This window comes from Pleurodeles waltl, chromosome 9, assembly GCF_031143425.1.
Source record: "Pleurodeles waltl isolate 20211129_DDA chromosome 9, aPleWal1.hap1.20221129, whole genome shotgun sequence".
NCBI lineage: Eukaryota > Metazoa > Chordata > Amphibia > Caudata > Salamandridae > Pleurodeles > Pleurodeles waltl.
The window spans coordinates 332,878,549-332,904,339 of NC_090448.1; the positions used below are offsets into that span (position 1 = coordinate 332,878,549).

The following is a 25,791-nucleotide window of genomic DNA, read 5'->3' on the forward strand; positions in this document are numbered from 1 at the left end:
GTAAAATGCCCAAATTGTGTTGAAAATGTTGTTTTCTGGTTCAAGTTTGCCTGTTCCTGAAAGCTGGGAAGATAGTGATTTTAGCACTGCAAACGCTTTGTTGATGCCATTTTCAGGGAAAAAGCCACAAGCCTTCTTCTGAAGCCCTTTTTCCCATTTAAAAAAATATATATTGCTGTATTTTGGCTAATTTCTTGGTCTCCTTCAGGGGAACCCACAAACTCCTGGTACCTCTAGAATCCCTAGGATGTTGGGAAAAAAAAAAAGGACACAAGTTTTGGCATGCGTAGCTTACGTGGACAAAAAGTTATGAGGGCCTAAGCGCAAACTGCTCCAAATAGCCAAAAAAAGGCCTGCCACCTGAGAGAGAAAAGGCCTGGCAGCGAAGGGGTTAAGCAAGGATTGTGATTCTGAAATTCAGTTATTATCTAAATCAGAATATATGAGTTTAAGACTTTCTATTGTACGAGTTCAAGAATTAGCTGTTTATAATACTCGAGTTATTAACAAATTAGCATGTTTAATGGTGAAGAACATCAACCATACTTCCATTGCTTTAGCTGAGTTATTACTAGAAATACAAAATACTAGAAAATCTACATTGCAGAACAGGGTCGCTATTAATTATTTACTGTTAAATCATGACCATGATTGTTCAGAATTTGAAGGTCTTTGTTGTTTTAATCTGTCAGACCACTCTAATTCCATTCAGTCCCATATTGACATTTAAATGAATTGTTGAAAGGAGTAAAACAGGATGTAGACAAAGGGTGGTGGGACTGGTTGTTTGGTTGGCTGCCTGATTTTGGGCAAGGGAGCAATATTTTAGGCGGGATACTTGTAGTCATTTGTGTTATAATAATGTTATGCTGCTGTGTACAATGCACAGCTAATTTGCTCACAATGTTTAAACCAAAAAGGGTTAATTTTAGACCAGTATGTTATGAGATTCACTGGTCAAACAGTAGAGTGTAATGCTATCTGCATTTAACCACTGGCACCATCTTGACCACTGCCTCCATTTCGTGCTTAGCTTTAAACACTGTCACATTGGTGGCGCAGGTTTTTGTCCGTGCACGGCTTAACCTGTTTTGTCTTCTTACCAGGGAAAGGAACAAAACATGGGGAGCACTGAAGATAAGCAGGTACCAGGCTGAGAATGTTCATGATAGAATAGGGTACAGCTCAGTCTTGGAAAAAGACTGAGATTTGGCCAGTCTGAGGAGTGCTTTCTCAACACTGACCTGACATAGCCAACGCGTAAATTTCACAACTTACTTAAAAGGGAGGGGGGGTTTCTAGAACCTTCCTCTTAAGTTTGTTTAAAGTATATAAGGTGGGGAAGCTTGACAGCTAAGAGAATAAGGAAATCCTCTGGGAAGGGATGCCTTGCCCAGAAAAAAATTCCCATTGCAGGCAGTCTCCATCCTGTTTCGTTTGTCCAGGGTTCCACGGTCTGAAGTTGGCAGACAAAGGGATGAAGTCAGTGTCAGGATCCATGGTGATACATTTTTAATTATTTGCAGTGTGCATGCATGAATACATAGTCACAATATATATAATGTTCATTGTTGAATTATTGCATTTTCCTTGTTTCATTGTTCATAATTATTCTACTGCTGTGATTATTTTTAGAATCGTATGTGTTGCTGCATTTGAAATAAAAGTTCATGTTATTCTTTTTGTTTATGAAACTTGGAAAGTGACTTCATAAACTCATTACTCAGAATAAGAGTGCTGCATTCTTTGCATTCCTTTCATTTTGTTTCCTCTCAGTCTGTAGCAGAGCAGAACACCAGCACTATGTGATCAGGAGTCTGCTGAACAGAAGAGAAAGACTTTTTTGCAAGATTCCCAGAGGATCGCACATGTAGCCTAATTGGGCTACGTGTGCGTCCTTCCTCCCTGGGGCTGCCACCCAAACGTAGCTGCGTTCTGGTTTATTACAAGGAGGGCAAAAACAGAAACAAAGGGCTGAAGGCCCCACAGTGAATCGGAAATTGGGAAGGAAACAGGCATAACACCTGCCTAGTAGAAAACAGAGGGAAGTGACAAGGAATCGATCACGAGTCCCCTCAGGACACCTCTAAGGGAAAGGCAAAACTAGCATGTTATGTGCCAATCGCTCAGCCATGCATGTACATCGCGCAGAGGCAAACCACAATATATTAAAACAATGTAATCCTTACAATATTTATAATAAAAGACACTATGGAAATATAAAACGCTGAAGCACTTATCTTAACTGCAGAGCAGGTGCTTCACTGTTTTGTAGGTTATGTCCACATACTATTGGTGCACTGTGAAGGAAGCGTGGTTCAAAGCCTCGTGGACTATGTGGTTCATTTAAATGTTTTACTGTTTTTTGATTGGGTACCGTATTTGTAGTAGTAAAAATATAGAAAGCATAATCAAGTATTATAATATAGGGACCCCCTGGAAATGAATATAGGTTCCTTTGGCAGGAGAAACACAACCAAATATGCAAAAAGAAACCCCACAGGCAACCAAATTCAACTTTATCCATTTAATGTTGATCATGTAGGAATGGCTCAGACCAATATTTAAATCTGCCCCACTTTTATTTTCTATAATGTTGTACAGCATTTTGCAATTGTATCATTCATTGTCCAACTGTGTATCTTATTTTGGTAAATGATTTCTAATCAAAATGAGCTTATTTTATGTACATCAAAAAGAACTAAAAAACACCATATAATTTTCTACCACTCAATCACCCTCATACGTCAGTCGCATTACATTCATTCTCCAGTACAAATTCACAGTATTTCAAAATACCTTAAAATCTTAGCAAGATTCACTATCTGCAATTACATACAGCGTACAATACAATAGAGCAGATAATTGATAGTTACAGAATGCTGTGCAACATTATGGAAAATAAAAACAAAAGTGGGTACATTTTAAATATTGTCTGAACAATTACTACATGCTCAACATTGAACAGATAGGGTTGTGTTTGGTTTTCCGTGGGGTTTATATTTGCATATTTGGAAAGCACAATCAGAGCCTGTGGTCCTGCCACAGAATGGCAAACAATCCTAGCTACACAGAATGGCAAACAATCCTAGCTAACGAGAAGGAACGTTTCAATTCTATTAAGGACACAGTACTGACATAGAATCCAGCTGCTAAGAAGTCCGACTCTGTTCTCGGCTGGCTGTCATCACAGCCTGAGCCGGAGGTAAAAAAAGGTAAGGGCAGTAGGAGCGAGGAATAGCGAAGGTACAGCGTGACACTGCCCTTCGCAACAATGAAAGTCAGAAGTACTCTCTGTATTGTGTCGTCAGTAAGCGCCCACACGCCAGCCATTAAAACAAGCATTTGCAATGTAATGGGTCTCGCGTTTGCTCGCTTTGGAGCTATTAGCGTTGTAAACTTCTAACCAGACTTTTCGTGCAACTTACATTGAAAATGAAAAGTAAAGCGCAAAGCAGCCACACAAAAGGAAACAAACGTTTGATCGCAGTGAAACGTATGGGCAAACGTGCAATTATCCATGTAGCAGAGTCAATGTCATTAAAGCACTCGACTACTGCCGAGCAAGATCACCATACGAAATAAAGAGAAAAAGTAGTCCAGAAAAACCATATGGAAAACATCGAGCCTCTATGTTGGTTGGTGCGCTCGAAGAGGGCTAAACACCGGAAAAGGCATGATGTATGCATGTCTTTCACTAATGAAATCAAGCGAACTTTAAAAGGCAAAAACCTCTCGCCTACACGTTTTAATAATAGACTACAATGTTATTCATATATAGTGAACCTATCTTAAGGCAACTGCCGTGTCTCATTAGCGGTGTTGTCATGGGTGGCATGCATGCTTCTACTTTCATGTTTTAAAAGCACCCCTTTTAATAAATTTCAAATTAGTTATATAATGGTATGCACTAAGGCAAGACGCTTCCACGTGGTGAAGTATTGCACGATTCTCCCAGTTAATTGGCTTCCGCACCAAACTCTAGAAGATTCCACATGACGATCATTGGCCCGGCCTGACGCCCAGAGAAGTAAATAGAAGCCAAGTGGGCCCCCGGCAGAGTCTAACCATCCAGTCCTGTGACACCAAGGGGTCCGCAGTAGTCCACGCCCTTGTTCCCAATTTATCTTTCCTGTTTGAGAACCGCAAACGGTAAAACAGGCCCAGTCCACCAGGTCCCTAACTTAACATTTTCAGCAGACACAGCACCTCCGCAACAACATCAATATGAGGTTTGCTTGGCGGCACACCGACCGAATTGCGAAGGACGGCTGACCATCCAGACTTTACAGCCAATCAGCGTCTCTAAACCTGTGCACAGCACGCTGGTTGGTCGAAGTGCCCCCGTTTCTCCTCCCACTCCCAGTCGGCCCTCAAAATATGTTCGGCTGTAGGATTGGTTGTAATGTGAACCGGAAGTACTAAATGTTACCGACACAAATGACATGTTAAATATCAACAACGGACAACAGATTTTAGACTGAGTTCATGCAAGGTTCGTTTTCCAACCAGTGGACAGGTGGTCATCTTGTGCAGCGAGGTGTTCGGTTACTGAGGGTAAAAAATAGTCGGATGGGGGAGCGTGCAAGGTTAAATGCACATTGAGGGTAGAGAGCGGCATGGGGATAGTGGTAGCTGGACAACGAGTTCAGTGGTGAACAGAGAGTGCACTGCTTAATTAGAGTGCAGGAAAGCAGGGAGTAGCTGCCAGTGAAAGTTCAGAAGGCGGACTGTTTCATTACTTTGCAGAGGATGGAGTGTATTCGTAGTGACTAGAGGTTTGTGTAGTTGAGTGATCCTAAGAGCGCAAAGAGTGTTTTCTGTACCACTAAAGGCAACAGGAGCAAGTGAGCAGAATTGCTAAGAATATTTTAGGAAGATAGAGGTGTTTAGTCAATATTACCTTGTGCAGACGGCCTTAATGGACAGTTTAGGGCAGGCCCAGATAACTCAAGAGGCACAAGAAGGCTGAACACAGAGAAGGAAGAGGACAGCTCAAAGGAATTCTGCCTCACATTGGAAACCGTTGATCTGCAACTCACGTGGAGGAGTGGAAGACTCTTCGTTGGCAGAGGTGCACTACACAGGTAAGGAGGGCACCACTGTTCCATTGAACCTCTTATAACAGTTCAGGGCCACTTTGATCAGCAAGTGTCAAAACATTTTCTAAAGTAAATTAGTTGCATTTGTGTTTGCAGCTCAAACCGCATAATGGCTTTCAGGCGCATCTGTAGTTTTTTTATACTACAAATAAATCTCCATATTCTACTTCTGACTGAATAATATTTGTTCACCGCCGTAACAGGTTTCCATATTATCACAGCAGTAAGTTGAGACACCTTCTATACACTATTTAATTTTTTGCTAGAGTAATAATGGAGAAATGTACAATATAGAAGTATATAACATAGGCAAGCCAGTGGTTACAGGAAGCACTGGAAAAGAAAGAAGGGTAAATGGAAAACGTGTTATACAGAGGTAGAAAGGTTAATGTCGACCAAGAAGAGGGCCTGGCGAAAATCAGGTACTCAAAAAGACAGTTCAGCAGTGGTGGTTTCTTTGGTGACGAGGTCTTACTTATTCTGGATGTGGGTAAAGGATGTGACTTTGCACGTTTGAACCCTGGTGGAGTTCCGTAACAAAGTTGCGTAGCTAGAGAGTGTCTAGGATCTCGTCTTTTCCTTCTTGTTTTTTTGTATGTCTAGTGTGATGAAGATACTGTGCGCATTAGGCACGTTTTACTCGAGAAATTGATCTTGGTGGCCAGGTATGGTAGGGTGTTTTCTTTTGCTGCCTTCTTAGAAAGCGGAATACCGTGGTTGTGCGAGATACTACATTATGGCATAGGGTGTGCCGTTGTCGCAAGGCCACGGAATATATAAAGACAAGCTATTGGCAAAGCCAATCGGCCCAACTGGTTTCCGTAAGTGAAAGTGCATCTTCGTTCATTGGCAAGTTTGTGCGGATCGGCAAGTGGGTTAATGTGAGTATGTTAATGGTTGAATGGATGAGTGTCCCAATGAGAGGATGTAAGAGTGAGCGACTGAGTGCTTGTGTAACTAATGGGTGAGTCAGTCAGGGATGTGTAAGTTAGTGTCTGGCTGGATGAGGGATTGAGTACACGAATAGATTGGTGGGTTCAGGCATGCTCAACCGGTCATATTAACTGGAGCCTCACACAGGAGTTGTCATGATATAAAAATAGCAATTACCAAATGTATGCCATTGTAGTGCAATCATTTCACCATAGCTGGTTCACTGTATGATATTGCATTACACTGGGATATATTGCTTTGCATAGTACTAGATTGTGCATCATTTTTGCATTGTATATTATTTTGCATTCCATGGGGTGTAGGGGTAGCTGTAAGAAGAATGACTGATAAAATTCAACTTAACCCTGTTGTCAAAGCCCCCTACACATTCCATGCAAGGAAATGGTATCACACGTAAGGCAGTGTCCTAACAGATCTCTACAGCTGGATGTACTAATAATCACAGGGAACCTCTTTACTGAAGCACAGACAAGAAACATGAAACTTTCACGAATGGAACAGATTTGAGTTGTGCATTGTTTCGTACCGGCCTAATGATTTCTATTTCTGGAGGTCATGAAAAGTCATGATTGGTAGGGAAATAATTCTATGTTTTAGCAAGGTGACGGGTCGATTGTCTGTAACTGAAAATGGTGATTGCTCCTCTTGCTTGATACCCAACAAAGTAAATGTGGCCTTTTTTGCCATGGTTTTTCTGTGTTGGGGGCAGATTATAAGGCTAAAAAATAGCTGTTTTGTTTAGAAGTTCACGAAACCTGATCTGGGTGTTTGTAAAGCCCAATTTAGTTATATAACAGCTCTTAACTGAGACTGGCTGTAACAGATCTAGGCCTCCTTTGAGGAGGTCTAAGGCGGATGACAGGATCTGATTAAATTAATACACTCTTAGAGAACATGTGAATGCCATTGTCAACACATTGTTTGTTTGCAGGTTTTCTTGATGTATTTGCCTAATTCTTTCTGCAGTCTCTTTTTCTGAGTATTTGTTCCACTTATTTTAAATGGCATATATTCCTATCACTATGAATCGTTTATTTCTAGTGGGACGTGGTCCTAGAAGGAAGTTGGAGAAATCCATGATATATATATACATATATATATATATTTTTTAATTATTATAATAATTCCCTCACAGCTGGAAGTCTGGAAAGTGCTAATCTGCATTGGCACGATTTGCCCATACTTTGTCGTGCCTACTACAGGTGTTTGTGTGCTGTATCGTGGATCAGGTCAAATAGCTTTAGGACCAGGGGTGTTTGGAAAGAAATCTATGCATGCAGGTATTGGAATCATAGGGTCATAAGGGTAAATCTTCAGGAGGGGATTGAGTAGAATTATAGGTTCCATTCTGGACCATTTCATTTATATCAGAAATATTCATTTGCAATTGCCAAGTTTTGAACAGTCAAATTAATTTATTTTTTGTAAAGATGTTTTTTTAAAGTCTTTCATAGTACCGAATCCTGACAAGGTGTTCGATTGGATGGTTTTATTCAATAAAATAATTTCTGTAGGTATAATGCCTGCTCCAAATAAGGATTCTTTCCCTTGATTTGCTAAAATTGTGTTTCCCATATACTTTTCTCATAAACATTTTCTTTGCAATGGTCATAGCCTTGAATCGCCAGCTTCTGACTAAATTCATTTGAATAAATCAGCTTGATAGTGGTGATAAGACTCTTTTGAAGCCATTGTGGATTTTCTGAAAAATGGAAAGCTGAGGGATGTGATCTGTCAGCACTCTGGAAGTAGGGATATTTTTTAATTACAGACCTCCCTAGGTTAGAAAGTTGTTTTATATGTATAATAGTGTGCGTAGTGATTACAACAATACATTTATTTTCAATTGATCAATTTCAAATAAGGATCTTCAGTATTCAAGTAGCATATGCTTGTAAATCAGACATCATTCGTTTTAAAGTCTCTGTATCCCAGTCATCTGAAACAGAACCAGGAAATACAATATTAGTCATTGAAACCTTTGCAACATAAGGTAATTTCAATGTCTCCGTAGGTCCATGATCTGGTAAGGAACCTTTGCGCAAGCTGTGCCCTTAGACGCTAGGTAAGCTGTGATGTTTGCAGCATAGAGATTTTTGTGCTCTGTGGGATGAAAGATTGCACAATCTTTGTTTTTTTAAACTACAGCTGCAATCATTCTTTCTAGAATGTAGTGTCCATTTAATAGCAAATTCAATACTTTATAATACATTAGGCATTTATAAAGCTTGCATCTGCTTGTGATGAATGCATCCAGCTATAGCAGTGGGACCACAAACACACAACCCATCCCTAGACAGCTGGCATAAGCATTAAAAAGATAAGCCTTCAGACTTTTTTTGAAAGCAGTTTCAGAGGGGCCAAAACACAGGGCAATCAGAAGTAAATTCTTAAGTTTCACCATTAAGAACGCAAAGGATCGTCCACCTCGTCTAGCCTTGTGGACCTTCGGGTAATGCATGAGTTTTAAGGAGTTTGACCTGAAAGATCTGCCCTGACTGTAGGCTTTGTGCCTAATTTTAAGGTACAATGGACTTTTCAGCTCTAAGGCTCTGTAAGCAAAAATGAATGCCTTGAATTTGATGCAGATAGCAATAGGTACCTAGTGCAGCTGACGTAGATAAGTAGACACTAACTGGTGTGTTGGCAGTTTAAGGATAAGGTGCACAGCTGGATTTGCAGACAGTGTAGCAGGTTGGCAGGCAAACTCAGATATAGCTTATTCGCACAGTCTAATTTTGAAGTGACCAAAGCATGTACAGTGGTGTTCCTGGTAGCTACCAGAACCATATTCAACATTGTCCTGAGGGCCTTCATCATTGCAAAACAGCTAGTGAGACCTCTTTGACATGAAGTTCAAAAGAAAAGGCGGTATCAAATTTGAAGCCCAGGTTTCCCACAGAAGAGGATGGAGCAGATGCCGTTCTAAGCTCTGAAGGCCACCAGTTGAGTGAATAAGGGGACTGGCTTGTACCAAAAAAAGAGGATTTTCATGCTGTCGGAGTTCAGATTAAGGCAGCATCACCCAACCAGTCGACAACAGACTTCAGGCACTTCTAGAAGGAATTGAAAGCGTCTGTTGCATATCTTGGAAGGACAGAAGGAGCTGAGTATCATCAGCATAAGAGATCACCTTCAGGCCACACGATTCCACCAAGTTTGTCAAGGGTTCCAAGTAAACATAAAAAAGGGTAGGGCTCAAAGCTGATTCTTGGGGTATTCCACACTCAAAAGGCTTAGCGGTATAAGTAAAATGGGCAAGAAATACAGCTTGAGATCTGTCTTCAAGATAACATTTAATCCAGGTCCAAGCCTGCCCTTGGATTCCTATATTCTTCAGCCTATTGAATAACCAAGGGTAAGAGACTGTGTAAAACACTGATGACAAATCAAAGAGCACAACCATTGCCGATGCATCCTGATCAAGAATAAACTTAATGAATTTGAAGACTTCCAACAAGGCCAACTCTGTACTGTACCCTGTGCGAAAGCCAGATTGTGCATCATGAAGCAAAGATTTTAGGTTTAAATCTGTTTTATTGAGTTTCAAGAGATAAATGATACATAGCAATAGCTTTACCTACATCCATTGGCCTGTGAGGCGTAACAAAGAAAAAGGCAGGTTAACAGGAGGAGATGTTAAGCTGGGAAGGTAGGTTGGCAAGAGAAGGTGGGAGGTAAGGTAAAGAGGAATGTCAAGGAAAGGAAGATAGGGACCTGCTTGACAACCCCAGATATTAGGAAAAGCAGTGAGTTCAGGCCAAGGTGTAGATAATTCAGGATAAATCGATATTTCCACACCTCAGTCAGCGTCCTGTTCTGCTTGTGTGATGCGAAGTACCCGCAAGAAGGCTGGAAAGGAGAGTTGCCTGAATTCTCGACCTAGAAACTGTATACAGGGCTCCCAAGTTGTATCAAATTGCGGCAATGTGTGGTCCACTATCACAGTCAGCTTCTCCATGCCAAGGTGTTCCCATAGTTTATGCTGCCAAGCCAGCCATGTCGGCATCTTATCTGTACCCCACTTGGACAGTATGAATTGCTTGCCTGGGCAGGTTGGTTTCGTACATCTCATTAATATCTGCCAGGAAGTCCATCCAGTATTGTTGCAGTTTGGATCAATGCAAAAGAATGTGCCTATGTGTCCACAGTGCCTCCAGCATCCATCATTCATGCCCTGTTTTCATTAAACTGTTATAGGAGGGGTGCCATACCAGCAATGTGGAATTTTAAGTAAAGCCTCCTTTCTGGAGGCGCTACAAGAAGACGCGCGGGCCCAGTGTAAGAATGTCAGACCACTCTTTAGAGGTGAAGGGGCGTTCACACTCTAGTTCCCATCACCACTGTGCTGGATATTTAGTGTTGGTCATCAGGATGTTAATGAGGGCATATATGTCAGAAAGACGGCCTTTGGCCATGTCGTGGGTGAGGATCCATTTCTCAAAAGGTGTGAGGGGTCGTCTGGTATGCGGGCGTATATGTGGTTGTGTAACTCAGTGCCGAATGGCAGCATATTGCCATTGTGCACTGGGATGGATGCCATAGCTATACTGGACCTGTGCGAGGTCCATAATGTCATCTTGATCGAATAGGTCCCCCAACCTTTTCTAACTGGTCTTTTGCCACAGTAAGAATGCGGTCCCCTGTAGAGCTGGAGGGAATTTGGGTTTTCCTATAATAGCTGTCTTGTGTTGATATGTGGGTAGAAAGCTTCAATGTCAACTGCACCATGTCCCAGGCTCCTATCGTCGCCCTAACTATCAGAGAGATACAAACCTCTGATGGCCGTGTGGCTTGGGTAGCCATGGCATTTTACAGATGTTGATGCCAGCTACCACTTGGTCTGTAAACCACCAGTGCTTCTCAGTTTGAGGCCTAGACCATTCTACCAAATATCAGAACTGCGCTGCCTGATAGTACCGCACCAAGTGGTGAATGCCCAAACCACACTCCATCACAGCATAGTATGCTTGTTTCTTTGCCATGCTGGCCTTTTTACCATCCCATATGTAGTCTTCAATTAGGTGCTGTAGCTTACTAATGACACTTAGTGGGTTAGGGGGCCTGCAGTGGCAATTACATAGAATATCTTGGGTAGTAGGGTCATTTTAACAGCCGCCAACCTACCCAAAAGAGAAAGGGAGCCTCCCTTAGAGGACTGTATATCGACTCAGAAAAAGGACAGTAATGTTGTGTAATTACTGTCCACTGTTCGCTCTAGCGTGGGGTATATTTACAAGCCTAAATAGGTGACCCGTGGGTAGCCCATGTGAAGGGAAAGAGGTGTTCTAGTTGGAATTGGTCAACTTGTGGAATGATAAGGCTAAGGGCCTTTTGATTTCTGGAAGTTTGCCTTTAAAGCTCGAGGCTCTCCCAAAGTCTTCTAATTTCTGCATCACTGGGGGGAGGGAGGAGAATGGTTGTATAACGGCTATCATGACATCATCAGCATGTAAAGTGAGTTTATGCTTCTGAACCCCAATAGTGGGTGTCTATTTACTCACTGTGTGGACGGCTCCATGCAGAGGGCAAAGAGGGGTGGCGACAAGGGGCACCACTGTCTAGTGCCCCGTGCTACGTTAAAGGGTCGCAACATCAGCCCGTTGAGTCTAACCACAGCCGTAGGGTTAGTATAACTGCACCATATCCATCGTTGGAATCTGGCACCCAGACCAGCTTTGGTCAGCTCCAACTTGTGATACAATCAATGCTCCCAGTCAAATGCCTTTTTGACGTCAGCTGAGAGGAGGAGTGCTGGTTTGTGAGAACAGGAAATTTTGTCTATGAGATGGAAAAGGCATTTAGTGTTTATCACTGCAGCACCTCTCTGGAAGGAACCCAGCCTGGTCAGGATCTACAAAGCCCTGCATGTAGGGGGCGAGGCGGGACACCAGTATACTGGTGAAGATCTTAGCATGGACATTTAGCAATTAGATGGGGCGCTATGAAGAACAAAACGTAGGGTCTTTTCCAGGTTTGATGAATACTCTCGCATAGTGTCTATGTGGGAGCTGGACACACTAAGAGTTGGAGGAGGGCCAGGGAGGCCCACAAACGTTTTATAAAAGAAGTGTAGCCATCTTGGCAAGGTGCTTTACCTGACTGCAGGCGAGTTATGGCACTGAGCACCTCGTTGGGATGGATGTCACTGTCTAGTTGCAAGGTATCGTCTACAGGGATGCAGTCAAAATAGACTTGGGCTAAGTAGGTCTCAGCCTCTCCCAGTTTGAGGGCCTCTGCTGTGTATAGTATAGTGTAGAGTAGAAATGCTCAAATCCTTGAGCTATTTGTGTATCCTGATACACCCTGCAGCCCTGTGACCCCTCATTCTGCTATTCTCTTTTTGAATACCTGAGCCCATATCCAAAGAACCAAAATACACCCTGTTTTATTGCCCCCTGCATAATATTTTTGTTTAGTACGAAGGTGCGCATATTCTGCCTCATACATGGCTAGGGCCTTAAGATGCTTTTGGGCTATTGTGTGCTGGGCTACCCTTTTTGGGAGCCAGACTGCTTATAGGCCTCCTATTTTTTTTTCACCTGCCTGTCTAGTCAGGGTTGTTTGTCTTTTCCATCTCTGTTAAGTCGGGCAACGATAGCTATAAAGCTGCCTCATAACACTGCTTTCAGAGTGTCCCACAGTAATACGACCGGGGTATCGGGCATGTCATTGGTGCTGAGAAAGATGCAAATGATGTAATTGATTTCAGATATAGTTGTCGTATGTCAGTAGTTTATGATTAGGGCACCAGATGCAAAGCTGTAATTTAGACTCTGGGATGTGCATTGTGATATAAATGGGTGAATGGTCAGAAAGAACAGCCACACCAGTATCAACCAATGTGGTAGCTGCTGTAGAGTGCAGAGAGGTCAGAAAGAAATCCATTCTAGCATATGTTTGGTGGGCTGCAGGGAAGTAGGTGTAATCTTTTACTGCTGGATGATGCAGCCTCCATACGCCCACCAGTCCTATCATTAGTGTGTGGATCGTCGAGTAAGCGGAGAAGGGGAGTAACACAGAACAGTACGTCTGAAGAGAATCAGTCCGGTTTGGGGGCCCACCCCTCTACAGTAGCACCGACCTAATTTCAGCCTCAGCCATCAGTGTCCCTGCCCCTTCAGTTAGAAGTTATGACCTTAACCCTGCCACGTCTTTTTCGTATTATTTCCAAGGCAAAACAGGACAGAGCTCCGGGTCCCAATGGCCTTCCACAGATGCTGTTCAAACAGGATATCTCGTTTTGGGCTGAACATCTTGCAAACCTTTTTCATTATTGTATCTTGTCCTCAAGAATACCCGAGTCTTAGCGTGGTGCTATAATTCACCCATTACACACGTGGCTCAAGGTCTGATCCATCCAATTTTAGTCTGATAGCAGTGCTTGACAATGAGGATGTTTTATGTCAGTCATTTTCTAGAAGATCTTCGATCTTGGGCTGAGTTGAAGAGACTAATTTCTATATGCCAAACGGAGTTCTCTGCTGTATCAGGAACATCTACCAGCTTATTATCCCTATCTATGTTGATGGACAAGGCAAACTCATCAGTCTCTGTGCTGCATTGTTGTTTTGTTGATTTTAAGGCAGCTTTTGATCGGTCCCCAGGAGTTCCCTGTGGGTCAAAATACAAAATTGGGGAATTCCATCTGTGCTCCTAGGGACGATTATAGAATTACACACACACACTTGGGTCAGCATTAAATTAGGAGATGGCTGCTCCCTTTCCAGGAAAATTCCCGCCTTTTGTGGTGTGAAACAGGGATTCATGCTTGCCCATTTGCTTTTTAATCTGTTTATTGCAGACCTGTCACCTGTTCTTGACGCCGTTAACTCTCACCTTCCCAAAGATCGGTGGTCTTCGGTTTAACCATTTGCTCTATGCTGATGATTTGGCAATGTTCGCCCACACCAGGGTTGGCCTACAACGGTTGCTTAACCAACTTGCACTTTATGCAGCTGTGAATTTTCTGGAAGTAAATCTGCTAAAAACAAAAGTGGCTTATTTTTTTAGGAATAGGCCTTTGGGGAAACAACTGGCTTTATAAGAGCAGTAAACTTATTTCAGACCACTCCTATAAATATTTAGGGGTGCATTTCGATGCCACGGACAGCTTTGTAAGGCAGAGGAAGGAAATTGAAGTTAAAGTTGTGGCCCTGTAGGTGGCTTTTTCCAAATTACTTAAAATCCTTAGGGGCCCAACCTGCTCCCTTTAATGGAAGTTATAAGAGCAAAGATTACACCCTCACTGTCCTATGATCAGGAAGTTATGTTGGGCCGAGGCTCATATCTGCGAAACAGGTTGGTTATCAAGATTAATAAGAGTGACTTTTGTCTATCACAATCTGTATCTTCTGCGCAGGTTAGTCTGGAATTTGGCCTTTTAGATCAGCAGGCAGTAGGTGCCGGCACTTTCCTGAAACTCTGTCATAAGTTACCGCAGGCTAAGGCACGTAGCTTGGAGTCAGTTTTGTGGCTTGAAATTAGTGCGACTGAGGCGAAAGGGTCTCACTACTGCTTTTTGATTGATTGTAAACGGTTGCTGAGAGTTGAGGACCTTTGGGCTAACAATCCTTCTGTTTCGTTGTACTTCAGACTGAGAGGAGACAAAATGAAAATGCCAAGAATGCAGCACCCTTAGTCTGAGTAATGAATTTATTAAGGCACTTCTCAAGGTTCGTACAGGAAAAGCATAATGTGAGCGGTTAGGTCAAATGTAGCAACACAAGTGCACTTCTGAAAATAATCACAGCAGTAGAATAATCATGATCATAGAAACAAAAAATGAACACTGTTTCAACCATGGATAAGATATATCTGTATATAGTGATTATATATTCATGCACAACGCAAATATAAGAATTAAAAATGCATCACCATGGGCCTTGACATACACATCATCTCCTTGCCGGCTTCAAGTTGTGAACCTGAATGACTGCGAAAAGAGAACTACCCACAATGGGATCCGAGCAAGGTGTCCCCGCCCGGAAATGGGTTCTTGGTCATCAAGCTTCCCTCTTATGTACTTTAAACAAGCTGGAGAGGAGAATTCTAGAAACTCCCTCTCCCGTGCAGTAAGCTGTTGTTCAAACGCTGGCTGTACCAGGTCAGTTTTGAAAGAGCACGTTTGGAGATTGGCCACATCTGTTTTGCTTTCCTTTATCCTATGACTGAGCTTACAAAACTTCTCTGGAATGCACTTCTTAGTTCAGAGAAGACATTTATTATTATTACTTCACCACGAGGTTCCTGAGAGATGAGATTAGTAGGCTGGAAACACACGTTTAAAAGTAGTCACAGCAATGAAAGGAAAATATATCAAAGTACTTCTCGATTGGAATGTACACAGCAAATACATGTGATTATATTATAGCATAGCTTCAAAGCAAAGCATAAAAGTCAAAATTCATCACCGTAGGGCCTATCGCTGCTCGTCATCTTTCTCATGCCTGCAAGTTGATGAATCCTGTTCAACTGCGAGAAAGAGATTTTCCACCCAAACAGGAGGTCAGGCAGCTGACGTCCGCTCCTGACTGAAGTCTTGGAAAATTCCCCCGCTGTTGCCGAGGGACACCCCTTATAATGAAAAAGGCTGCTAACAGGTCCTTCCCTCTTATAGTCAAAACATGCTGGCTACTGTACATCCGAGTGGGAAAAGAACGAGCGTTGGAGAGTGGCCAAGTCTCCAAAGCTCGCTCGTTCCCAGGGCTGAACGGAGGGAAAAACACAAAATATACGCTCTCTTATCACGCTAGGGCTCGGTGAGAATTCGAAATACGAAAAACACAGCTTGGTATACCATGTGGAAAAACTCATCTGCAATGTCTCAACTGCAATGTCGAATTCCACGATAAAGCCAGTAGGCAGCTAAACTAAATACAAAATGTATTGTCTAATGCCACGTTAAAGCCAATAGGCAGCTAAACTGAATACAACATGTAATGTGCTACTGGTGAACATTGAACAACTAATAGGCGCAGTGGTGAAACACAAAGTCAGTGGTCAAACACAATTAATGGCATAACATATCACCCTATGACCAATGACTTTTGTTTACATTCCTCTTATTTCAAACAAACACACACAAAAAACATTATAAGAAAATCAGATTTGAATGATAAAAGCAATCACTGTAAAGGAATGGAAGTGGATTAACATATTAATCTCATAACCTTTCAAATCAGATACACCTACAATGAAAAGACTGAAACTTATATACTCTAATTGGGACAGTAACTGATTGAATAGTGTCTCTAAAACAGCAAGTTGATGTAGCATGAGTTCTACTCATGTAAAGGTACACGGTCCACCTGAAAGGTTTGCTGGAATGTAAGTGAAAATCAGATTTCCACACGAAAAAACAGACAGCTAACTGGCAATGTTGCTTAGTGAGACTGGCAGCAGTCATCCAATAATAAGCCATGAGTTAGTTGCAGTGGAAGAATGTAATCAAACAAGTTGACAAACTTTATATTGATCCCATGTAGAACTTGAACTGAAGGCGCCAGTTGTGCAAAAGGGATCCATGGGGTTTGTACTTTAATCAATCAGGTTGTGGGTGCGGTCCCTCCCCCGACCACACACGCAAACACCCAAAGGGAGACCACAAAGCACACTCATGGTCAGTGGCGAGTTGTAGTAGGATCTGCCAAAGAAAAAAGTATGGTTTTGCTTGCAAATAACATTTGTCATCTGAAATGTGCCCTTCTTCTTCCTTTTTTCCTTGTTTTATAATCAGCAGGACGTTATTGGGGCCCTTTGTTATGATTTCTGGAGGGTCATTTGGGGATTCAACCCACACCTTAGCACTGAGGTTTTTCCTTGCACTTTCCTTCCTTGTCAGAAGGGCTGGGGCAGACTCCTTCCTTACCAAACCTCTATTCACTGCACTTATGACAAGCTGGGCAATGCTGTCTCCAATCTGTATGAATAAATCAGATTCTCTTCTAGTTATCAGAATAACTTTGATTTTGACTTGGTAATCTGCAGCAATCACTCCCCCTAAAACCTGATCAATTTGCCATATCTGTCCTGGTAACTTTCCTCTCCCCAACTGATCTTTGACTGTTTGTGGGACAGATCTCTATTGTGTGTGCTGACAAATAGGACATTGCAAAGTCACAGTTTTTATCAAATGTAAGGGAATGTGCATCCCTCTAATCTCTGCCCACTTGTAAGTGGCTTTTTCTCCCAGATATCCACATTTCTGGTGCGCCCACTTAGCCATCCCCACCAAGTCAGAATTCTGGGTTGACACTTCTGTCTCTGAAATTTTGGCTTTATCACCATCCTCTGAATATATGAACCAGTCATGTACAAGCCATGTGGAAAACCAAAAGGCTAATCCATTGGCAGAATCAGTGTAAAAATGACAAGTCTCAAGCAGCTCTTGCTTTTAAAGTCTGACACACATTGTACAACTCTGCATATTGGTTACTTTTTCCTTCCCCTGTGGTTGACCACAACTTTTCAGTAACTGAATTGTATGACACTGCTTTCCCTTGTCTTTTAGTACTCATGCATTTAAATGAATCATTAGTCAAACAAACACACTTTTTTTTTTTATCCTCAGGGGGCAAGAATTCAAATAGTGCACTCAATTTCACTGGCGACTCTTTTACCTGTGGTACTCCCTGCACCCTCTCCTCATCCTGTACAGGGGCTTGTGACACCTGTTTATGCAGGGCTGCCTTGACTCGAGCCCTGTTTTGTATGTACCAGATCCAGTGTATGATACTAGCCTCTTGTGCCTGTCCTATAATGTGAGATTTAGATGAACTCATCATCCACTGCTTGATTGGTAGTTCAGGTTTCAGAATTATCATTTAATGTAATTTGCTCAGTATTCACTAGAGCCCAATAACAAGTCAAAAGCTGTTTTTCAAAAGGAGTACAGCGCTCCACAAAGTCAGATAGTTTTCTAATCCAAAGCCCCAGGGGCACCCTTGTCCTCCCCTGATTCTGACCCATACTCAAGGTGGCATCAGTGTTTTCCTCTTGCACTGCGCACAAATCTAAAGTCTGTTGAATTATTTCATTTTCCAAATCAAAAGCACGCATGTGCTTCTCACTCCCTTCAAACTCATGTTTTTTCCTAGTTACTTTGTGCCAAAGTGTTAAGATTTTACTCAGATGACGGCTATACTGTTTCCAAAAATCAAACAAGCTCATGAAACTCGGTGTCTCTTGCTTAGTGGAAATAGTAATAAACTCTAAAATCTTTTGTTTTACCTGTGACAACATCTGTCTATTTTCTGGATTCCACTGAATTCCCAGAAGCTGCACATTTTGCGACAGTACCTCTGCCTTGTCTGAATTAATTTTACACATCGTATTTTGCAAAAGCAGTCTGAATAGAACATTCTCAACTTAGTGCTCAGTGTAATCTTTTAAGGAATGCACTTCAACTACTGCCAAACACTGTGGGCTGCTCTGCGCACGGAGATCTACACTCTGCTCATGAGACTCAAACTGGCCACCACCTTTTTTAACTTCTTCATTACTGGAATGGGAAAAGCCAGATTCTCCTGCAACAGCTTTATAAATTTCAGTTTTATCTTGCAACAATTTGTTCTGGCTAATTTGCTCACGTAAATTCTTATTTTCATGTTCTTACTACTTACATCTCTCATGCATTTTTCTGTAAGCAGACAAAAGTATCCAAACCCTTCTGTCAAGAACAAAAGGAACATCATTTCTTTCAAAAAACAAATTTTCTAAATATGAAAACACTTTTGCTTTATCCAAGCACTCATCCCAAAACTCAGAAAGTCTTGATAAACAAGAAAACATGTGTTTCACAGCACTATAAGGCAGTTTAACTTCAGATGCATTTTCAAACATGGTCTGCTGTGCTTCTTTAATTCTCTAAACAACAAAAACAAGTACACTTTTAAATCGTGCACCTTCAATCTCCAATTCGACTCCCAGACTGACGACTCATGGCAAAATGTTTTGCTTTCCTTTATCTTATGACTGAGCTTCCAAAATTTCTCTGGAATGCACTTCTTACTTTAAAGAAGACATTTATTATTATTACTTCACCACGAGGTTACTGAGAGACGAGATTAGTAGGTTGGAAGCACACGTTTAAATTAGTCACAGCAATGAAAGGAAAATATATCAAAGTACTTCTCAATTGCAATGCACACAGCAAATACATGTGATTATATTATAGCATGACTTCAAAGCAAAGAATAAAAGTCAGAATTCATCATCGTAGGGCCTATCACTGCTCCTCATCTTTTTCATGCCTGCAAGTTGATGACTCCTAGAGATAGCCAGTGGCTGTGTACTAAGATGGTGCGCACTTCCAAAAAATGTTTCTACTTTGCTGGTATCAAAATCCAATCAAAATACATATTATTGACAGTTAGACATATATAATATACGGAGTGCCAGAATGGCTCCACACCCAGCCACAAGGTGTGTAGATTAAATATATAATGATATATCCACACATGTGCTAAGCAACTTCTACACCGAATATTACAAGACAACCATATTGTGACACAGATCAAATAACTTACAATCTTTAATGAGCCTTGAAAAAGTCGTTTTCACGACGAAACACGTGTCGGCTGTATACACATGGATTTGTACAACGTTTGCTGTTTTCATTGAATACCCAAGAAGAATAAAGGACTTACATTTGGAATGCTTGGATGTGCCGTGGTTCTTTCAACTTAAGTTGATGACTCCTGTTCAACTGCAAGAAAGATTTTCCACCCAAACGGGAGGTCAGGCAGCTGACATCTGCGCCTGACTGAAGTCTTGGAAAATACCCCCGCTGCTGCCCAGGGACAACCCTTATAATGAAAAAGCCTGCTAACAGGTTCTTTCCTCTAATAGTCAAAACATGCTGGCTACTGTACATCAGAGTTGGAAAAGAACAAGCGTTGGAGAGTGTCCAAGTCTCCAAAGCTCGCTCGTTCCCAGGGCTGAGCAGAGGGAAAAACACAAAATATACGCTCTCTTATTACGCTAGGGCTCGGTGAGAATTCGAAATACGAAAAACACAGATTGGTCTACCATGTGGAAAAACACAGCTCAACTGCAATGTCTAACTCCACGATAAAGCCAATAGGCAGCTAAACTAAATACAAAATACAAAATTTAATGTCTAATGCCACGTTAAAGCCAGTAGGCAGCTAAACTGAATACAACATGTAATGTGCTACTGGTGAACATTGAACAACTAAGATGCGCAGTGGTGAAACACAAAGTCAGTGGTCAAACACAATTAATGGCATTACAACATCCCAAGGTGTGCTCCCAAAACTGTTCCCTGCCATACCATAAATATTCTCTGGTACATCCTTATTTCTTCCTCACTCCTCCCCGTTATGTCCCTGCCTTGGTGAGAAAGAGAGCAAGAGGAGCAAAAAACATGTTGCATAATTTGTGCGCGGGAAAATACCTGCACCACCAATATGACTGTGTTTGAAGCTAAGCTAGACACAAAATGGAGTCGGTGGTCAAGATGGAGCAGTAGTTAAATACAAATAGCATAACACTCTATCCTTTGACCACTGACTCTCGTAGCATACAGGTCTAAAATTAACTCTTTGGTTTAAACATTGTAAGCAAATTAGGTGTGCGTTGTATACAGCAACATATTAAAAACGGTGCACAATTTGCCATAAGCATACCTCCTAAACCCTGGCGTAATCACCCAAAATTGGGCAACCACTGGAACAACCAATCTCACCAACCCTTTACCCACATCTTTTTTTTACTCCTTTCACCATTTCATGTAAAGTGTAATTATGGGATTGAATAGATTTAGAATGGTCTGACAGATTAGAACAGCACATGCTTTTGAATTCTGAGCAACTATGATCGTGCTTTAGCAGCAAATAGTCAATAGCAGCACTGTTTTGCAATGCAGCCTTTCTAGTACCTCGTATATCTAGCACAAATTCAGATAAAACAATGGAAGTATGATTAATATTCGTAACTATTAAACATGCTATCTTATTGATCATTCGAGTATTATAAATGGTTAATCCGGGCAAGCCTACAATAGAGAGACTCAACCTTATATATTCTGATTTAGATAATAATTGCATTTCAGCATCACAGTCTTTTACTTAAATGAACCGCTTCCCTGGGATAGCGAGTATGTACAGAATACTCGATCCACTGGTTATATTGGCAGGAATGTATGTAAAAGTAACATTTCACAGGAGAACAACTATTCCCCTGGTAGTTTGACATGCTTGATGTGACTGGCAGCAGTCACCATTTGAAGACAGGACATTGGATTATCTATCCTTTTGCAATGTTTATCCGTTCGGTAATGGCAGAGTATTTGTTGTTCCCACTGTATCTCTTGAGGAGATCATGTTGTTGCCTCGAGGCGCAGTTGAGCGCGTTTTCTAATTCAATGTGAAATTAAAACGCACATCACTGGAGATGATGTAGGTAATATTTGTGTAAGATTATCCCACTTTTCATCCCTTGTTTCTTGGCAAAACCTACAATATTAATAAGGGGTGAAGTGGGATAACCCGTCACTCTGTTGCACATTTCTCTTCTTGTTGGTGACAGTAAACTTAGTTGGTAAAACTGTTGCAGGCGTGGGGATAGTCACCAAACAGGTTGATATGACGTTCACCATACTTGGCATGGCTCCCATGCAAAAGTCTGACCTGTTGAGTACGACTCGTGCCAGTTGCGTCCAAACATTTTGAGTCAAGTGCAGTAAAGGTGTCGATCGGCGTGGTCAATCAGTCATTTCGGATTTGGGGGTTTTTGGTCCCTCCTGACTGCACATGCCCGAAAGGAGACCACACATCACAGCCAGTACACTGACACCTCGTAGTATGATATGTAGAAGAGACAAGCATGATCACTGTTGCAAGTAACATTTGTCAGCTCGGACGTGCTCTCACTTCTCTTTACTGGGCTTCATGACTAACAGGATATTATCTTTGCCCTTGGCTGTTATTTCTGCTGCTTCTGGATGATGAGTTGGGGATTCTCCTCACACCTTAGCACTAGGGTTTTTGTCAGTTGAGCCAAAACCTCCCTCCCCCCATACTGCAAGAAGGGCTAGTGCAGTCCCCTTCTTCATTATTCCACCATATACTGGGATAATCAATATTTGGGCAATTCTGTCTTCAGATTGCATTATCAAGTCAGTGTCTCCACTATTCAGGAGAATAACTTTATTTCTGCTTAGTATTCTGCATCAGTCATTACCCCCAAGACCTGAATACCTTTGAGTGCCAACCCAGATCTGGGAGCATTCAGTCTGAAATGCTCTTGGGGAATCTGTATTCCACCACCTGTTTCACAGAGTGCCATGTCTCTCAGTTTCAATGTGTAAGCTTTTAAGGCATGTAGATCACGACCTGCAGATTCTGGAGTGGCTCTGTAAGGAGCTAGGGCTCCTTGTTTTATTTCCCAATACATGATGGTGTTGGATGCCACATGAGGTTGTATCTGTAATGCTGGGGTTAACATACTCATCAAGGGAGTCTCATCATTTGTTAGTAATCTGTTATTCAAAATTTGGAGGGCTTCATTTAAATGCTCTCTCCAGTTTTTCAAACTTCCATCTGACAATTTTCGTAATTAGCCTTTCAGTAAGCAGTTCATTCTCTCAATCAGTCCTGAGGCTTGTGGATAATATGGAATGTGATAAATTCATTCAATGTTGTGTTGTACACAGTCATCTTATACCAATTTTCCTTTGAAGTGCGACCCATTGTCACTCTGGACCTGGAGTGGTACTCCATAATATAACATTAACAGGTCCAGTGTTTTGATAGTATTGTAGTGAGTGGCACATTTACAGGGGACAGCAATCGGGTAACCAGACTAGGTGTCCATTACTGTGCTAGCGTATTGACACCCACAACTAATCGGTAGTGGCCCAATATAATCAATTTGCCATATCTTTCCTGGTAACTTCCCTCTTCCCAACTGACCTTTGATGGTTCGCGGGACTGATCTCTGTTGTGTGTGTGTGTTGACAAATAGGATATTGCAAGATCACAGTTTTTTAATCAAATCTTGGGGAATGTGCATCCCTCTATTCTCTGTCCACCTGTAAGTGGCTTTCTCTCCCAGGTGTCCACATTTTTGGTGTGCCCATCTAGCCATCCCCACCAAGTCAGAATCCTGTGACGCCACTTCTGCCTCTGAGATTTTGGTTTTGTCGTTGCCAAGGTAATTGAACCAGCGTTCTAGTGAACAAATGGGGCAGTGAGCATCTACATGATACACAGTAACAGTCCTTTACTGAAGCATTTCCCAAATTTCCTGCAACAGTTCTCTGCCCCACACCTCCTTGGAATGAATTTGCAAGTTATGTGCATGCCATGTGGGAAGCCAGGTGGCTAATCCATTGGGAGTGGACCAAGAACCAGTTTACATAGGACACGTTCCAGGTAATTCTTGTTTCAGTGCTTGATATACAGCATACAATTCTGTATATTGATTACTCTTCCCTTCTCCTGTAGTAGTTTACAACTTTTTGGTGACTGAGTTATATGAATCTGCTTTCCAGTGTCTTTTGGCCCCCCACATATTTGGCTGCACCATCGGTAAACCATAGATGCTTCTTATCCTAAAGGGACAAGGATTCAAATGGCTCACCCCATCTCACTGGTGACTCTTTTGTTTGCAGTACCTCCTGCACCCTGGCCTCATCCTGCACAGGGGCTTGTGACACCTGTTCATGTAGAGCTGCTATGCCTGCTGGTACCACTCGGGTCATGTCTTGTATGTATCATTTCCAACGTATGATACCAGCTACTTGTGCACGTCCTATACAGTGAGTTTTAGGTGAACACCTTACCCACTGAATTATTTGAATTTCAGGTCTCAAAATCACATTATGGCCCCAGGGGCATTTTCTCAGTATCCACTAGAGCTCTGTAACAAGCAAGTCGCTGTTTCTCAAAAGAAGTATATCGCTCTCCAGCATCAGGTCATTTTTTTTTCGTCCAGAAACCCAGGGGCACCCTCGTTCTTCCCTGTTTTTGCCGCATGCTCCAATTTGCACATTACCCCTGAACGGTTACATGCAACTCAACGTCTCTGTCCTGTACTGGCCATAAGTCTAAAGCCTGTTGAATCGCCTCTTTTGCGAAATCATGTGCATATTGCTGCTTTTCACCCCATTCAAACTCGTGCTTCTTTTATATCACTTTATACAAAGGGGCTAGTATCTGACTCAAATGAGGAATATGCTGTCTCCAAAAACCAAACAATCCAATTAATCGCTGTGACTCTTGCTTAGTGAGCGGAGTGGCAAACTCTAAAATCTTTTGCTTTGTCTGCGGCAACACCTCTCTATGTCCCTGATTCCACTGAATCCCTAAAAGCTTCACATTTTGAGAGTGTCCCTGTGTCTTGTCTGGATTAATCATCCACCCTTTACTCTGCAAGAGTTCCACAATCCGCTACTACTGAGTCTGCACCTGTTCTTGTGTCTCTCCTTGAATCCTCACATCATTAATGTAATGTGTCAATTGCACTCCTGGAATGATAGATACTTCATCCAGGTGCTCTGCCACCAGCCGGTGATACCCAATAGGCAAGGATAACATTCAGAATTGTTTGACAGAATATAAAAAAGCAAATTGTTCCTGACACTCACGGGCCAATGCTGTAGAAAATAAAGCATTAGCAATTTCACGGGTAGCATACGAGGTCCCTTTATGCTTCTGTATTCTCTCAATCAAAGTGATGGTGTCAGGGACCGCAATTGTCAATTGGGGGTGTATATTTATTCAGCTCACGATATTCAGTGGTCATTCTATAGTGACCATCAGGTCGGTGCACAGGCCACAGAGGATTGTTACATTCAGTGGTGGTTTAAGCTATTACATCAGCCTCAATCATTTCTTGAGTAGTTTTACTTATTTCATCATGCCCTCCTGTAATGCGATACTACTTCAAGTGGATTACCTTGGTTGCTGGGGGTACCTTTACTTGGGTTATCTTCAGATGACCCACCCTCCTAGCTGCCACTAAAATGTATCTCTTTGATCCAAACTGATAACAAGCATCACTCAAATACAAAGTCAACCCCTTACTTTCCCATATATTCGTGTGCCGTAACTCCAGATTCTAATCTAATCCTGCTTTGGCGATTGCTAAATATACTTTCATTTGATTTATTTTACATCTGCGTTTTCTAAATTTGTTCTGCGCAACTTTGACAGCAGGTTTCTGTGCCACAAACTTATAGCTTATTTTGACAAGACAGCATATTGCAGTATTTTTAGCTTCAACTAACTTCCTTTCTTATTGTGGATTCTTCTGTTCTAACTGCTTGCATTTCTCATGCATTTTTTTTATAGGCAGAGAGCAGTATTCACCCTTGCCGCCCTAAAATAGATAAATCACTACTTTGTTCAAAAGGTACCTTTGTGTGTGTGTGTTGTATAGGGTTGTGGTAACTGGGAAGAGTCTTTTGAACATGTGATCTGCCTGAGTCCATCTTTGCTTAAGGAGCATAGATCCTTGTTGTGGAATGAATTGGGGGGTCCACTCCTGTTGGCAGGCTGTTATAATGTCCTTGAATCCTGAGAACGCAATGCTGAATGTTTTGTTGACCAAATGTATTAATGCCACCCAGGCCAAGTTCATTAGGGGCACTGCGAGCAGTGATTAATGGTGTATGAAAACTTTCTTCTGCTTTTGCTCCTTTTGGTTTTAAACCAACTTTGCACAGTCATTGAGTTTTTAATTTCTTTATTATGGTTTTTAATATCTT

General features: G+C 41.9%; 1 protein-coding gene across 2 annotated transcripts in view; it reads left to right on the forward strand.

The window, feature by feature from the left end:
* The first annotated feature begins 4,417 nt into the window (after positions 1 to 4,417).
* RNF123 (ring finger protein 123) overlaps positions 4,418 to 25,791 on the forward strand; it is a 1,441,353-nt gene continuing 1,419,979 nt past the window's right edge. Inside the window, exon 1 of one of the 2 annotated variants that reach the window (XM_069206868.1) lies at positions 4,418 to 5,087. The gene's annotated coding sequence lies outside the window, so the exon portion shown is untranslated. The remainder of the gene's footprint in view (positions 5,088 to 25,791) is intronic. The other variant, XM_069206867.1, reaches the window with a different exon arrangement.